Source organism: Cyrtonyx montezumae, unplaced genomic scaffold (genome assembly GCF_038088225.1).
Source record: "Cyrtonyx montezumae isolate F1298 unplaced genomic scaffold, pur_monq_1.0 scaffold_8, whole genome shotgun sequence".
NCBI classification, from domain to species: domain Eukaryota; kingdom Metazoa; phylum Chordata; class Aves; order Galliformes; family Odontophoridae; genus Cyrtonyx; species Cyrtonyx montezumae.
Genome location: NW_027072089.1, coordinates 112882934 through 112895501, shown reverse-complemented (window position 1 = coordinate 112895501; position 12568 = coordinate 112882934). Strand labels below are relative to the sequence as shown.

The window sequence follows — 12568 nt, the reverse complement described above, 5'->3', positions numbered from 1 at the left end:
ATGTGGATAACACCAAAAATACTCAGAATGTATAAGAAGGACTAAAAATAGTATGTTTAAATGCAGAAGTGCTTCTTAAACACATAAAAAATTGTCTAGAAACTATCCTAACCCAACCAAGTTAATAATCCCTTAGTAATGGGACACAATGTTTTTTTGTTTCATTTTTTCTCCCTCTTTTCTCCTCTGTCCCATCCCTTCCTTTGGCCAACAAAAGAGTTGGAAGCTCCTTCTATCCCCTTATTTTCCTGGTGCCCACAGGGCTGCTAGATGAAGCAGCCAACATTCCCATTATGGACCAATTGCAGAGTTTTACACCAGCTGCAAGAAGTAGATCTAGACCAAAGTTCACATTACAACAACCCAGCAACATATGATTGTGCTCTGGGCTAGGGATCGCTGAGGAAAAGGAGAATCATTGAGTTTTACAATTTTTTAAGAATTGAGCCCCCATTAAAAAATGCAGAGAGGTAGAAAGGAATGGCACAGGACACTTCAGAGCCACTTCTAAAGGGAAAGAGAGTCCAAAATTTTAGGAACTGAAAATCCAGCAAGTTGCCTTGCTCTGTGATGCAGTTGCTGGACAGACTCTACAGCACTTTCATCTGCACAACTTCCCGCACTGCTCACTCACAAGATGGTATTTGCTCAGAATATTAGCAATGCCTTCCAGATTCTTTACATCACCATTACTAAGTAAGCATAACATATTTTGGCCAAGTTCAGTTGAAACAAAAGCTGTTCATACTCAGGTTAAGGTGGCTGTATGCTAAACGTTAACTATTCCAACTCACTTCTGCATTGGGCAACGTTATAGAAGGCTTGAAATAAAATAGCAAGAGGTGCTCTAACTCTACCACACACATCATGTAACTTCTGCTGTGTAACATCAAAGAGCAGGAAACTATTTACCACCTTTTTTGCTAGTAAATACCTGATTTAAGCCTCCCAGCCTGAGGGTGAACTGCTTGCCCTAGAGCTTAACTTGAGAGAGGCTTTAGGTGTTTAGGGAACACAGTGATGCACTGCAGTGCACACCCCTCTGCTGCCTCACCACTTCACCCCACACATGGATATTTTATAATTTGATTAATTACTATGTTTTTTAAGAAAAGCCTATCTGCTGCCTCTCTTTGGCTGTTCTATGGAAAATGACAAATTAACATCCAATTTCACAAATTCTCAGTAAATGAGGATCATTCTAAGAGTCTTGAGAGATGTAAATGGTACTTTCTGGAACACTTCAAGATGTGTGCATGCTGTAACTAGAGTAAGAGAAAGGTCAGAGCTAAAGGGAGATTGTAAGCATACGTAAGAACTTCAGATAGCAGGTAGGCTTGCTAGCATTTCTACTATACAAGAGGGATATTAAGAAGTACTAACTTCATAGACAACTGCCAGCCTGCTTACATGTTCATGGATGTTTTGCAGTTGTATTTATTTATTGTTGTTGATGGTTCAAGTTTTTAACCTATTTATTTCATCTTAACTACTGTCCACCTAAGAAAACCAATGGCAAAATAATTGCTTCTAAATCCCCAAGACTGAGTTAACAGGAATAGATTTATTTGAATTCCTATCTTGCCAGGTTTACAACAGCAGGAATGCCCAATTTGTCATACGTTTCCTATTATTATTGCTTTAAATAAGATCTTCCATCTCAAAGGATTCCATGTAACAAACCTCACTGACGTAACTGAAAATTTTGTTTTTTGGAAATCAGACTTTTAAAGTATAAACTAATGCACATAGGACACCAACTCCCATACTGATGTTTTAGTAGTTATTTTACTAGTTAGAGCACCAGTCTAAACACCAACAAAGATCAGCCTTAAAGTGATGAAATGATGGAGTCGATGACACAACACATCTCCACAGCAGTGATGCAACCTGTGGATTATGCACTTCCATCACCAAATATTTTTTCCTTCCTTTCTGCTTGCCCTGTCACAACCCAAGGATCATAGAAATGAATTGTGCAACTTGGCTTCATCTCCTTATGCTGAACATCACCATGTGCAAAAAAATAAAAAATAAAAAGCCAAATAGATCATGCTCATGGCTTTCTAATAGTATTGTCTTTTTTTTTGTGAAGTACTATCTACACCATTTTTTCTGTGAACGCAGGTCCTTTTTTTTTTAATTAAGCAATATATTGTTAAAGTAGGAGGTAAACTTCATTAAGTGCGATTTTTTAAGAATTGCCTCAGCACACTTCTGTGCTTTCACCACAGCAGCCCTGTTTAACACATACATGGTTACTGTGAAGTCAGTCCCTGAACTTTCACACCAGTCCTTCACCACAGCCTCTGAATATCTGCCCAAATGAAAAAGCCAGTGACTAAAGCACAAGCAGTAACAGATTTTAAGATATGAAAGAAATTGTCAAATTGTGAAATACCCCAACAGCAAACTTATACTTAAGAACACTTGTACATAAGGGGCATAAGCACATTTTCTTTGGTAACCTTTACAGTTATTAAATAATTTTGCCCCACCTTTATAATACAATAAAGTCCCCCGTGGTTTTGGGAAGTGCTAGGAAAGCCCTCATAGCAGAGCCACCATCACCTTTTAAATAACCCTGTTGTTTTTCATTTCCTTTTTCACAGAATCCTGAAAGCAGCCCATCATGTGAGGGCGGTCAGCATCAACTTCTTCCACTCCCACTGTACGTTTAACACATGCTGCTACGACCAGAGAAAGTTTCCACAGTCCTGAAGGCTGCACTGTAGTGTAGCAGGTAAACATTTAAACTATTTTAGTTCACTTTGTAATAAACTGAGCATTGTAGATTTGGATAAAGCAAAATAAGTCTAGACCGTACTGTAGCTAAGTAATTCATTCATAAATGTAAATTATGAGTTTATCATCATTAGAAGCAAGAATATTTGCCTTTAATAACCTGTTTTCAAGCACGGGATTTTAAGATATTTAAGTCAAAAGAAGGAGCAGAGTTTGTATGAGTGACAACGATAATTCTGACCAAGGTTACAACATCATTTAGCAGTTGATTGCTTCAGATTTAGTCCGTATGCAGAACTGTGAGCTTACTATCACACCAAGACAGTAATTACCACCTTTCTTGCAGTTCAGCAGTACAGACGACTGCAAAGGACGCTGACATCAGGTGGTACCTGCCCCCAGCTCTATGGCAAGTTGCCATTAGCGAGCACGTGGCTTTGCACAGCTCAGACACCCTTCACAATGCTCTGAAATTCAGCTGTTCCACATGCATCTACATGTGCCCAGCTATTGAGGGCTGAAGAAGAACATTTTAAAGATGGAATAGAGAGCAGGAAAGAGCTAAAAATACCGGTTACTGGAAAAAAAAAAAGTCAGAATAAGGAAGACAATGATGCTATAAGATAAGCATTCACCACAGAAGGAAACCATCCTTCCTTGGAAATCACTGCTTGCTCCCTCCTAACATTAGTGTTTCTGTGTACTCCTCGTTCTTCTCCCCACCATCACCCCTCAAATTTCAGCTCATTTTGAACCCTGCTTGCACCGCTTTCATGTCATTCCAAGACTACAGAGCGAGACAAAGAACCCAAGCAGCCTCACCTCCCCCCAGCCTCAGGGAGCTCTGCTTTAGGGGTTCCTAAACCACATGCACATCACACACAGAGCACGGGGGGGTTCCAGGCTGGATGTCAAAGGAGCAACAGCAGGTCACGGCACCCAAGTTTTGAACAGAATTTCCCAAGCCTAGCCTTTTATCATTATTATTTTTCCCTTTTTTTTTTCCTTTTTAAAGAGTACCACCCAAGGAGACCCGCTCAGCGACACGAGGCAAAGCTCACTCGCACAGCAGCTTCCCAGAGCACAGACCAGCACTGCTCCCACCGGCACACAGCTCAGCCGTTAACACAGCTTGCCCTTCCATCCCAAAAACCACGCTGTGGAGCTGCCATGCCCAGTGGAGCACCGCTCTGCAGCACGCTGCCACAAGCTCTCACGCAGCACTGCATCCCCGAAACCCGTCAGGCACTCAGAAGCAGCAGTGCCATGCCGCGGCGCTGACCTCGAGCCAACGTGTGCAAAGCCACTGACAGTTGTAGTGAGTGAACTGTGAGGACAGGTGCTCAGAGCACGAGCACCGAGACGAAGAGCGACGTGCATAATTTACTGTTTAGTACAGAGGCAGGCAAAATGAACGCAATTTTGTGATTTTACTGAAGCTGCTCTAACACAAAGGGAAAGTGATCTTTTAACTTGGTCCGAAAGGACTCTGTAAATGATAATGATAAATCTATCTTCTGCATTTTGTTCTCTAAATCTTTCACCAATATCACTTTCAGGGAATAACACAGCTTCACTTTTAAATGAACCAAGCTCATGCTATGCACCTGAGAGGATAACTCCACTCACAACTTGAGAGTAACTTAACTACCACCATCAAATCTGATTGCACAAAGGGCGTGTGCTCTGCCACTTCAGCACAGTTCTGCGTATAACACAGGAGTTGAAGTCACACATGCACAGGCATTTCTTGTTTAACACAGCAGCCAGGGGAAAAAGGGGATGGAAATCACATTTTTATAAATAATTAAAAGATATTTAAAAAAACAACTCCCTCTCAACTACATAACAGGAAAATGAAGTCTTCAAACAGAGGTTTACAGCACAGCTTAGGAAAACAAGGTGAGCAGCAGCCCAAAGCGTTGTGCCGGGCTCAAACTGGGTTTCACCCTTTGGTATCAGGAGTCAGACCACTGAGCACCAAACTCTGCATTTAATGAATAAATGAACCAAGAACCGATGGTCACCTACTATAACCATCATTGCTTTATTTTTTTCTAAGGTCTTTTTGTTAAAAAAGTTCTCATGCATCTCAGGATGAAGCAGTATTAATACGAATGAAAGCAATTTTACACCACTGCTACAGAGCACCAGCCTTGAATACAGGAGAAATGTAATGCTGAGTATGCAATACTGCAAAGGAAGAAGAAATCCGCACTCAGGGTTTAAGAGCTGTCCATTTCTCCTTTATTTTGCACAGGTTGTTATATTCAGCTTAAATACCCATGCTGCATCACGGGACCCTTCTTTTCCTTCAGTACATGTTGGTAAATTGACAGAACACATGTTTAACTATGCGCTTAGCATCTCTTACTGTACTGGAATGGAAAGATAATCTCAATTTACATAGTTTTAAATACCTAGCAGCCCCGAAGGGTGCATATTTCTTAGAAGGTGTCCTACACAAGAATTCTGCAAAGCCCATATCATCAGTAAGGAATGAATGACAGAGCAGCACAGCTGTCCCACCAGGGTCAGAATCCCTGCAGCGTCGCTGCACAGCAGCTCCCACTGCCAGCCCCTGAACCCACAGAGATCAATGCTGCTAAAGGTTGGAGAAGCTCTCACTCAACCCCAGTGAGCAGCTGCCTCCACACACCCCAGTACGATTTTTTCCAAAGGAAAACGTGATTCTTTCAGACACCACGTGGCCTCACTGGGAATAACCATGCATCCTCGATGCAGCAGTACCCACCCATGACCAATCAGAGCACAATATTCCTAGACAAACAGTATTTTCCTCCCCAAGTTACATGCCTACAGCTGCCACAAAACTTTCACTGGGAGGTCATCTGAAGCACTTCTATCAGAACTCACAGCAGGAAAAGGAGAATATGCCGTTTGCACATAATCTTGTCTCTTATCTTGGATTAAACTACTGCCTGAATTCCTCATCAAATATCTATAGAGTCTGTTTTCTAAGTGCTGTCCTAATGACCCATTGCTTTACAATTTTTACTCTAGAAGTTGGAGGAAAAGTTGAACTGCTCTTGTGTGATAATTGGAAAGTCACCAGCACATTTAGAGTCTCCCACAAGCGTGTGAACCAAATAGCCCACTTGATCACTGAAAACAAATTCCTGGATGATCCATCCTGTAACAGTACTACAACTACTGTTGGTTGTTTGGTAAGTTTCATATTTTTTTAATCTCTTATTTTAAAGTGGTATCTTTTCCTTTGCCAGATGATGCACACATGGTTTCCTGGTGCAGATGGGGCACATTTCTGCACCACAATACTTTAGACTCCATTAAGGTGCAACAAGCTCCATTTTTAAGGGAGAACTTACAGGATCTGTACCTTTTACTTTTCAATTTGTAATCAAATTATCAAAACAATAAAGCTCTGCTATTTTCAGGAGGGGGGAAATGTAATAGACACTCAGTGCAGAGTACGTATTTTAAAATTGCATTCCTAAAGTTCAGCTGAGCATGAAACTTAATCTTTCAAAAGTGAACATTCATCTCTGATTGTGTTCAAGTGCACTAACACCAGCAAAAAGAAAAGAGCCACCGCCAATAACCTTGGCTGTTTTTATAGGTTCCCTGGGTATTTTTAGTAAATCTCTCCTTAAACTGCACTGATTTTACAGTAACATGCTTTTATAATGTACATATTTTAATGTGTTTTTACACACACTATATATACACACACTTAAATATTTCCATGCATTATTTCTGACCAAGCTACAGTCACTTTTTTTTATTATTATCAAGACACTAAAAAAGATATATGAAACAGAACAAGGCCCATCCTGACTGAATATGTTTCATGCTGAGACTGTTTCAATACTTAGCCCCATATCCAAGAAGCATCAGACCTTCTTTGGCTTATTTTGTTACCCATGCTCCAACCCAAACCTGAACTAGACTAACCATGCTGAATGCCTCCTTTTTCCTGTTAGAGATGGAGTTCCATTCATAAGAGAACAAGGACAGTTCAGGGTGATGCCAGTGCACCATGAGGACACAAGCTACTAGGAGGCACTCTGGTGCTGGGGTTGCACTGCAATAGAGATGACCCTAATACTGCAGGTTTCTCTTGTGCTAACTGCTGTGAGAACACATTTCAGCAACATAATTAACATTATAATTCAATATAGTTTTTCCGTATCAAATTTCAATGCACTCATGGATAAAGCACCTTTTTTTTACCTGCTTTCTTACTGCTGCTTTACATTCAGTATTTTAATGTTTACCCTGATACCGACCCTAGCAGCACATTTGATTTGCCACATATAAAGATATATAACTACAAACATGAAGATATTCTTCTTGGCCAAATGCATGCATCTGTCAACACCAACCAATATTACAGATTCTTATTCCTCCTGCTTTTTCCATCTTCCCAAACATTTTTTTTTAATTATTCTCATTTTTAAATTACCTGAAACATGCCCAAACATACGGAAGCTCTTGCTTCTGTACAGGAACTTCCCAAAGGCAGATTGCTTACACTGTAGGTGATGGGAAGGAACAGCCCCTGAAGTGCCTGCTCTGATAAGTGAGCCTCAGGAGACTGAGACGTACCCAATCTGCTTCTCCACAGCACACCCCATGCCAAGGGTCCCCCCCACAGTTTTTCAGATCACATTGTCAACAATATTGCCTTTATTTGGACAGCAGAAGTGGGATTTGTACAGCAAAGATGCAAGATGGAAATCCATATAAATGTGCATTCTCTGCATGACCAGGAAATAATATACACACACACACACAAGGATGGAATCCTCAGTACTTTTGCTGACAGCATCACCTGTCTGGACAAAATAAGGAAAAATTATGTTTTTATCCTAACTAACATAGAACTTTGTACTCTGCTTCAGTCAAGAGAAAGAACATGCTGATGACCACGTTGCACACAAAAACTGAGAGCATGCTTCAGAAGAGAACTGCACTGCAGCACCCTGGATGCACACACTGCATCAGGACTCTGCTGAATGCATCAACCCTGCTCAGGGTTTTCCACCTATCCTTGTACCTCTGAAAAAGATGAAAAGTTACTCTAACATTTTACAGCGTTTATTTTTTGCCCCCATATTCCATCTATTTTCTGGTTTTAAAGGAACAAATTTCAATTATAAAACTGGCTCAAACTACAAGAACAAAAATCTGAAGTCCATGCCACACCGCACCATGCCTGCCTCATTGGGCATGGGACAAAGGCACCAGAAAAGAGCCGTACTTGTCCTCCACACCCCTCCACTGATTATCAGAAGCTTGGGAGGAGCAAGCCTTGAAAGTTAAAACATCTTTAGAGTGAGTAGCAGGCTTAAGGAGGTAGGATTCATTTTGTGAGCCCTATCCATGGCTAAGAAGGTGTATTTTATTTCTGCCTGGGTCCTTGCTCAAAAGCATTGTGAGAAGCACCACGTTGGGGAGATAAATGCCAAGCTCTTCAAAATTTTTCAGGTCAAAACTGAGCATTTGAAGTCCACCCAAAAGACAGCCACAAGCCACAAGAGGACTCTCGCACTGCAGAGTCCTATGCTCTGCACTTAAAAGAGCAACTGATATGAATAGCCCCATTTTACAAAAATACCACCTTCAAAGGCTCAAAAAGGTGCAAACGAGTTTTCATTACTCCAAGAGTAAGAATAAAAAGAAAACAGGGAATCTTTAAATGTTTCCTGTTTATACTTCACTACTCTTGCATTACACTTCAAAAATGTTATTTTTCATTCCTCCCTTTCAGGATTTACCAATCTACACACAACTTAATGTCTGCTACAGGTATGCTCTCCCACAAAGCAAAAAGAGAATGAGACCAAGCCTCTAGGACACAAGTTGAGAGATGTGTTTCATATATTTCAGCTTATTAAAAAAAAAAAACAGCAAAAAGGGATTTTTTTTAATTATCAGACAGTATGAGGAGATGTAAAATCTAAGCTTTCAACAGCACAAGAGAAAGTGGACAGCAAATATTTTCTTGTTCTTGCCATCACAAGTTATCCACGTAGGAATCACAAAAGCTATCCAGGTTTGCATTTTCAACTACAACTGTGGGCTTTCAAGCATTTAATTATTTATTAAGAGGGAAAAAAAAAATCCCTGGTCACATCTGCAAACACAGAACCGTGAGAATAGAGACGAAAGCTTTCAATTTCAAATCACAAATTTTGTCTCTTCACTCCCCAAAATGCTGATCTGGACCCAGGCACGGCCTCAGCCTCGTTCCCCAGAAAAGGGCACGAATACGGTTAATGAGTGACATTTTCTATCACATCTCCTTACGCACAGCGTGCTTAGCCTTGCTTTATGTTTACAGAAGCAAAACTAAAAATGTCTGCCACTAAATTATTTTTAAATACCCACGATTGTCGTAGCTCCCCTGCATAGGTTGGCCCTGAAGCCTTTTCGCACTACCCCGCGTGCACACAAGACACTTAGCAACCCATCCGAAGGCACAGCACAAGGATGGGTTTTGTGAGGACTCTGGGGCCTGCTTCCCTCAGATCAGCATCGGAGGAGACCTCACCCACGTGGCACACCTTTGTCACCCTTCTCTCCCAGAGAAACCCCTTCCAGCAGAGGGAAAGGGAATTTATTTCCTCTGCAGAAACAAAGGGCCCTCAAAGGTGCGGTGGAAAAAAATAACTAACCTCCCAATCAGAGAAAACGCCTCATCATTATCACAGTTCAGGTGTCATGAGTGATTAAGCACCTGGAAGGGACAGGCCCAGCCCCAGGTGCCCCCAGTTTGGAGGGGGAAAGGACAGCACAAGTGACACGGGGGCCATCTCAGCAATCAGGCACAGCACAGGCGGCCTCATGAGGTGCCAGCTGCTCCCACCACGCCAAGAGGCAGCACCCAAAGGCGTGCCATGCGCTGCACAGTGCCGGCCCCAGGGAGGAGAGTCAGGCCCAAGGCATGGCCGCCACCAACCGTGCCCCGCGTTCCTCTGCAGAGCATGACTGGCAGGCGGGATTATTGCGATGCCTCCACAGAGTTTTGAATAAAGTGACCTAAACCTTTAAATATTGCGACGGCCTTCCTCCGTGCAGAGGGGTCCGAATGCAGAATTTCTGCATTCCTTTCGCATTCCCTTGAGATTTCCATAGTAAGTCAGAAATCTACGCTGAGCTTATTAAAGACTTTGCACCTCCCCCAAAATAATTCCCCACCCTTCCATCAGGAAAACCTTGACCAGGCCCCTTCTTTCAGCACAGCCCTTGTCTTCAAATACTTCCAGGGGGAGGGGAGGCAGAGCCACACACTCACAGCCCCAAGCAGCAGGTAGGGAGGTAATTTTGCAGGCTTGGGTGTGCCCACTCCCAAGGTGGGGATCCAGCAGGGGCTGGAATGCAGCCACCCCGGCCCCAAGCCCCTCTGCAACCACCAGCATCCCAGGCTATGGCACCCTGATCTCCTGTGCGACAGATGGCCAAGCACTCGGCCTCCCTCCCATGGAAAGGCACCCACAAACCACCAGTGGGAGCAATGGTAGACATACACTCTTTAAAAAATAAATAATAATAATAGAGGAATTTGTGAGGCAGTGAGCTGGAGCTTCCCACAGAGCAGCCTCACACTGACCAGGGGGGCAATACAACACACTAAATAATTCCAAAGCGCCACAAACCAACTTCTGTTCTTAAGAAGCATCACTTGACCAAACTTAATTGTATGCCCACAGGGAGGGGCAGATTTGGTGTATTCACTGATGTAGCGAATGGGGCCCCTCCTCCATCTGGTTCAAAGGCATAGGAGCAAACCAGGCCCCAGAGGGGGCCCAGCCAGCACCCCCTGCAACAGGAGATACCGGTGTTATGGTTTTATGATTTTTGCTGCAGGAAGTTGCTCTGAAAACACGTTCACAACCAGCTTCACCAAAACACCAGCTTGGGAAGGCCATCCTCTTACACACATCTCACCACTCTACATAACACTCCCAGTGAGCAATGTCTGGAGATGTGAAAAAAAATCCCAACTTTCGGACAGCCCCCCCCCCCTCCTCCCAGTCCCACCCCCAAATGGAAAAGTATTGTACATCTATAAAAGGAGCAGGAAAGCCAATTTTACTTACGGAGACCACTGAACGAATTTTAAAAGGGTTTCTATATTTGATTTTGGAAGAGGAGTAGAAACAAAGGGGAAGGAAGTGCTTAAGAAATGCAAGTTGATTTTCTCTTAAACAGCGGTATAAATCGGAGCTATGTGTGCTTTAACTAGCGAGGTCTTGGTGAGAAACAAGGCAACTAGGCTGATACAATTGTATCTGCTTTTCTTTTTTTTAAACCCCACTGCTATGCCCATATGCAGGCTGCAGAAGTGCTAAAGTCCAGTGCAGTCCTGTTCCCAACCCCAGGGCGGACAAACCCACGCTGGTGATAGCTGGGAATACACAAACACAGGAAGACACCAACAAACGTGAAGAAAGGACTCGTACACCGTTCCATCTGACAACTTGGAGAGCAGGAAAATACATTGAAGCACATTAAACAATGATACAAAAAGTTTGGGGGGGGGGCGGGGAGGGAGAAGGGGCACAGCCATGTTTCATTTGCCTTTACTGTAAGCAAAATCAATTTGTTTTCAACAATATAAGCAGAATAATTTGTGTAAGCTTAAGATAAGAGCGATACGTTCATTTAGTATGGAAATTGTGAGGAAGTGATCAACTGTTACGTGTCCCATGGACTCTTCCTCCTTAAGTCTAAAAATATTTTCCCTCCACAATGATTTTTCTTACATATAAAAGAACCAAAATACAGACTGCTGCAAACCAAGGCCACGTATCTCACATAACAAATGAAGGAGCACATATAGTACATTAATTCCCAATTAAAAGTAGTACCAAATGCAACCACAAAGATCAGCATAGCGTGAAACGATCCCAGAAAGGTTTTTTTTGTTGTTGTTTGGTTTTGTATTTGTTGTTTTGTTGTTGTTTTTTAAACACCTCTTAATTAAATCAAAAAAACCCCATGCTTCCTCAAGCAAAGATTTCTTCCACCACCTTACAGTGATTAAACTTCAGATCCCAAAGCAGCCCGTTACTACGCCTAAATTCTCCTTCTCCAGTCAACTATTTTTAAAAGCAGAGTCCTTTGAAAATAAGGCTGCAACGGCAGAAGCCCCTTTCCCAAAGTTCCTCAGGCAGACATACTTCTCGGATCGAATAATGGAGCGCAGAAACAAGCACGTGGAAAGTTTCCTCTCTTTTGCTGGTACTATCTGGTGCACGCCAGGTTCCCTGCAATCCAACATTTGTGGCCGAACTGCTACAGACAGCAGAAAAACACCGCCCTGCCGTACCGCGAGTATCGCTCCTGCACACGAGGCCCACTGAACTGCTACCTCAAAAATAATGAAACACGCACTTTGAAATTAAGAATTCATTAATCCGGCCCTTCCCGGGAAGAAGTCATCCTGCTGCTGCCAACGCTACAGAGGCTCAAAAGATACAAACCCTCTCGCACACAGATAGCCAAACGCAGCCCTGCACCGCGTGCCTATGAAGCGCGCTGGACTCCAACATGGCAGAAGCAGAGATGTACACAGCAGCGTATTCACACCACACGTTCTGCTGCCGGGGCTCATGTGCTCACCACTGCAGCTCCTGCTCACACACCGATTTTTAACTCCTCTAGGGAACTTTAAAAATCTCACGGACCCTTTGCCACGGCGATGCAACGACCTGATCATTCCACAAAAACGCCTTTTTTTAATTAATATTTTTTTAATACTACCCTGCTGCCTGGTCAACGCAATCCATAGAGATACACGGGGCTGTTCTAGCACAGAGCACGCTGCGGTTGT

At 42.8% G+C, this 12568-nt stretch overlaps 1 protein-coding gene across 1 annotated transcript in view; it reads right to left on the bottom strand.

Annotated features, from left to right (window-relative positions):
* IGF2BP3 (insulin like growth factor 2 mRNA binding protein 3) overlaps positions 1-12568 on the bottom strand; it is a 104922-nt gene that overhangs the window by 90847 nt on the left and 1507 nt on the right. The gene's annotated exons all lie outside the window — the stretch shown is intronic.